The 5619-nt window shown below is 37.5% G+C and overlaps 1 protein-coding gene across 1 annotated transcript in view; it reads left to right on the forward strand.

The window, feature by feature from the left end:
• The window catches only part of ube3d (ubiquitin protein ligase E3D), a 50167-nt gene that overhangs the window by 34071 nt on the left and 10477 nt on the right, over positions 1-5619 (forward strand). The window lies entirely within an intron of this gene.

Genomic DNA, 5619 nt, shown 5'->3' on the forward strand with positions numbered 1-5619 from the left:
ATCATTATATACAGTACTTCAGAACTGCTTGGTAGATGTCTGTTCTCAGTTGTCATTCCATCATTTGGATGAGTCCTCCACATCAGTCTTCTACAAGAGCAAGTTGACTCCTCGGCCAGGGCCTGCTCGAAGGCTTGACATGTTTGACTGGAGCTTGCCATGCTGCTAACTCTTTTTGATACCAATGCACAAACTAATGAGCTCCACAACGCTCCATTGAAATGCTCTGTGGTCTTGTTCGAAAGCACAGCTGAATGGGGTTACAGAGGGACTGAGAAGTGGGGGGCTGGGGATGCTTTACGTTGAGGCAATTGCAAAGACTGAAGAATGAGATATAGTAATTACGCCTTGTATAGTAAGTGTACAGAGCATAGCAGTGCTTTCACTGCTTTGACCTAATGTTACTAGGGATTCCAACAATATGCAAAGATTAATACTGTAGTACATCTTCAGTGTGCACCTACGAGTAACTATATGTCACTAGTGGTTAGTACATCTGCGTCACAGTTTTGAGAATTTGGGTTTGATTCTCGACTCTAGTCTTCCTGTGTTGAGTTTGTTGAATATGTATAATATATAACCCATGCTTGCGTGGGTTTTCTCCAGGTAGGCTATTCCAGCTTCTTCGCACATTCCAATAATATACGTTAGATTATTGAATATTCTAAATTGTCCATAAGTGTGAACACAAGTGTGAAAGGTTGTCTGTTTATATGTGCCCTACAATTGGTTTGTGACAAGTCTAGGGTGGAGCCCGCACCTTGCCCCAAAGTCAGCTGGGATAGGCTCCAGCTCACCCGCAACCAGAGGTGTGGACGCAAGTCGCATGCCTTTGAGTCGAGTCAGACTCGATACATGAATTTGATGACATACTGAATGAAGCCTAACTGGAGTTTATTTCTCTCCACAGTTAATGCCCTGTTGGGCACGTTAAAGTAGAGGAACTGACCAGGAGATCACTCTTTCAGACACTACTTAATGCCATCCATTTTCTTTTACCGCTTATCCTCACTAAGTTCACGGGCTGCTGGAGCCTATCCCAGCTATCTTTGTGCGGGAGGCGGGGTACACCCTGAACTGGTCGCCAGCCAATCGCAGGCCACATAGAAACAAACAACCATTTGCACTCACATTCACACCTAAAGGCAATTTCGAGTCTTCAATCAACCTACCACGCATGATTTTGGGATGTGGAAGGAAACCGGAGTGTCTGAAGAAAACCCACCCAGCACGGGGAGAACATGCAAACTCCACACAGGTGAGGTCCCCAGAACTGTGAAGCAGATGTGCTAACCAGTTGTCCAGTGTGCCGGCTCACTAATTTTATTTAAAAAAATTTAAAAAACAACAAAAAACATTGTAACATACATCAACGGTAAATGTGCCAGCTACATTCCGTGAAGTACTGGGAACATACACAGAAACGGCAATTAATGTAGCAATAAGGATGTTAATTATTGCCCAAAAAAAATATATCTACATTGCATTTTGGGAATCGCATGGCTTGACATCAGGTATGCTTGTTTTTGTGAGCATTAAAGCTAGCTTTGTGAGCGATAATGCAAATAGTTACACGGCGGGATGGACATGCACTGTCTGGGCTTCCTGTTCATTACAATGTGGTTTAGTCAGTGTCGTGCTTGTATTTCTTGTTTTACCAACTTTACTTACCAATCAGGACACAGTTAGCATCTCTTCGACATGAAACTACATTCTTCTTTGTGTCATTTTATTCTTCTTTGCCTATTTTTGATATACTATTTTTACACAGTGCCACCTAGTGTTCTGACTGTTGGATAAAATTGTACCTTTATAACATGACAAACATGTTCCTCTTTTTTTAATTCATGCCTTGTGTGTGATACAAGAAATGCCAAGTTTAAACTGAAATCGATTCATATTTGTGTTTTATTTATTTTTATTTGTGTTTGAATTTGCCTCACTAGAAATGTTTGTAGGCAAGAAAATGCAGTGAATTTAAGAAAAATACTGTTGATTATCTGACATTGGAAAGCAATTAGTCATTCATTTCATTAAGTGAAATTTTCTTGTGTATTCTTCATTGCTCATCAACCAAACAAAAATATATTTAATTCGATTACTTATTATTCGGTAGAATTGTCAGAAGGACACCAGATTACTAATTGCAGCACTACTGGATGCAAATTCTTATTTGTGACCGGTCTTTTTAATATAACTTCAGAAATAAAATGAGAAAAAGTAAGTCATAGTATAGCATTTCCGTAAAATAACTGAAAACGTACTATCGATTGGTTTTGAAGGGGCAAAAAATAAAAAAAACCACACTCCCTCCCAAGGATTGGCTTTGAAGGTGCAAAATTTTGATCAGCCCCCTAGATTTCTTACAAAGGTTCAATGTACTTGTTTATTACTTGTTTGGATGAATGAATAGGGATTTCAAAATATTAGATATATAAATATATATATTCAAATATATTATTACTTAGTTTTTAAAATGACTCGAAACTCTTAAGTGTAGGACTTGACTCGGGATTTGCTTGTCTCAACATGGGACTGGACTTGGGACTTGACTCGGGACTTGAGGGTAACGACTTGAGACTTGCAAAGCAATGACTTGGTCCCACGTCTGCCCGCAACACAAATGGATGGATGGCAAAAATAGAATCTGTTATTGTAATCTAAGTGAGAGAGAATAGTTTTAATTTTAAGAGAGAAAACATACACAACACAGATTACTTTTCTTAGTTTTTTTCCCAAGATACTTGCTTTCCATTGAACAGAGGCGATGTATATTTTATATTTAATACAGAGTAAAAAAATACAATTAAAATTCAAATGTAAGTGTCAGTGGGCTGAAAACGTCTTCTATCATCTTTGTCATGCTGATTTTGGATTACTTAGTGTGTGTATCAGTCTGATTTTGTCTGTATTCCTCCCAAATTTTCCTGGCCTTGCTCTGTTCTGAGAAATAGCAGAGCCCTCTAACCAAACTTGCCAAAGAAACACTATAAAAAATAATAGGTGGCCAGCAGAAGTGAAAGGAGCAGAAAAAGGTTTCGGAAAATATTTTGATTTCATTCCTGCATCTGCTGTCTGAATAAACATTTATTTCAGTTGTAAATTTGATAATGTAACAGGCAGATTAATTTTGTCGGTACATGCCAGTGCGTTTGGAAGGGATATGTTAGTAAGTTAAGTTATAAAAAAAAAAAAAGCTGATGAGACGGTAAGAGAAAGTACAGCAGATTTCCATTTTAAAAAGAGCCCTACTGCAGTACAACAGTCTAAATTTGCCATTTTCAATGTCCAAAATGGATGCTCATAACAGTGTGGTCAAAAGTGCAACGTTCTTAAATCCACATAGAGAATGCAAAATCCTGTGCAAGCCCAGGTAGCGACATAAATAACTTAATAAGAGTGTCATCTTTTAGTTTCGAGTTCAACGCCAGTGTGGCTCTGGAGAAGTGATTCTGTGATCCTTCTTTCATTGAATGACTGACGATGCTAAGGATAGATGACCCATTAGGATTGGTTGACCAAAAGAGGAACTCAATCTAATGCCTCATTTCCTCTCAGAGATGAAACAAGCTTTATGGTTTGACCTTTCTTAGAAAGATCTCATTCTAAAGTGGCCACATTGTAATCTCACACATCATTGTCTCTTTAAAAAGAAAACGAATAAATAAAAACAACCAAAATGCATTAGCAGATGCAAAGGCCCGGAAAATCCAATTTGAAATTCATACTGTGGCTCTCTTTGACTGGATCGTTCCATATTTTTGGTGTCACATGCAGTTTTAATGGACATTTTTCTCAAATGCAATTTGTAGAACCTGGAAAGGGTTTTGCATAAAGAGATGCATTAAGCTCTACCGAAACAGTAATGTAGGATATACTAAATAACCAATACCATATTTTATTTAGAGGTGGGCATGTGTTACAGTATTTGTCATGTTTAAGCCAAACTAATAAAATGCACCCATGACAGCACAACCCTATATTGCATTTAGTGCTAATAGGTACACGATTACATATTAATTACTAATTACAAATCAACTGTAAACCTGTGTTAAGATGCGGATAGCTGAAGGTCCTGTCAAATTAAAACTCTATTCTCATAAAATTTAAACTTTATTCTAGTAACATAATGTCCTTTTCCCTGAACTATAACATTAATATTCTTGTGACTATGATTTTGTGGTAGCTCATTTTCAGTCTCAACCAAAGTGCCGGGACATAAATCACTTAGTAATTGTACATTACCGAAACAAATACATAGAAATGGGTATGTATAGGAGAATGTTCTATATCTTTCTTTATCCCTGAAAAATCATTTGGATAATTTCAATACTTCCATTCATCTGTTCAAGTTCAGAGATTTGTAGACAGTTTCCTATGTGTAATGATTTCCCTCACAAATCTGCAGTGCTTTCCAGTAAGTAAAAGCACTACTGTTCATATGGGCTGACAGCCAGTGCTGATTCTATCTTTGGTACAGTCGTACAGTCATTCTGTGGAATGTCCAAGCTGTCACTTTCACTTTTCACAGTACTGACCTATAAAAGTGCTACAGATAATGGCTCGGCAGTCTATTGTGTATGACAGACTTGTCAGATCAGAGTTGTTTCTCTCCTTGGCAAGCTCTTTTACAAAGCATTAAGTAGGAGGTAACCCATTATGATATCTCAGACGCCTGAGTGGTGAGCTCCACTCAATCAGGAATAGGTGGCAGCTAAACCCCTTGGGACACTTCCAATGGTCCTAAAGTTAGGAGCATTCAGCAAAACTTAATATATTATCCTAATGATATGGCATACAATCAAACACAATACAGTAGAAAATTCCACCCATCCTACACTGCTTACCATCAGTGGAAAATTATTACCTTAGAACCAATACACGGAATTAGGCAGCCTGCTTTTTTATTGCAATAAAATACATAACTAAAAACTATAAAACTATAGCATTTTATATATATATATATATATATACACACATATACTGTATACTTATCCATATACTATATATACACATATACTGTGTATATATATATACATATACACACACACACATATAATGTACACACAGCACCCCATATTGACAGAAAAAACAGAATTGTTGAGATTTTTGCAGATGTAATAAAAAAGAAAAACTGAAATATCACACAGCCTTAAGTAGTCAGACCATTTGCTCAGTATTTAGTACCCTTTTGACCTAACAGCCATGATACATTTTGGGACAGATGCAACAAATTTTTCACACCTGGATTTGGGGATCCTCTGCCATTCCTCCTTGCAGATCCTCTCCAGTTCTGTCAAGTTGTACATTACTGAGGGGGAAAAAATGTGAGCAAATGGCTGCAATGTAACAAAGAGTGAAAAATTTAAGGGGGTCTGAAAACTTTCCGTACTAACTAATACTATATATATATATATATATATATATATATATATGTATATGTATATATATGTATATGTATATATATATATATAGCACAGGTACGAGGAGAAGGACGGAGCCTCACTCAATCCAGTTCAACTCTACTCCAAGAAAGGTGAGAGTTTAGAGTTAAATACCCCAGGGGCGGGGCGTAGGAAGAGGGCGTGCCGATTTGGAGAAGACCACGCCCACCCACCC

The sequence above is a fragment of the Phyllopteryx taeniolatus genome, chromosome 6 (genome assembly GCF_024500385.1).
Source record: "Phyllopteryx taeniolatus isolate TA_2022b chromosome 6, UOR_Ptae_1.2, whole genome shotgun sequence".
Taxonomy (NCBI): domain Eukaryota; kingdom Metazoa; phylum Chordata; class Actinopteri; order Syngnathiformes; family Syngnathidae; genus Phyllopteryx; species Phyllopteryx taeniolatus.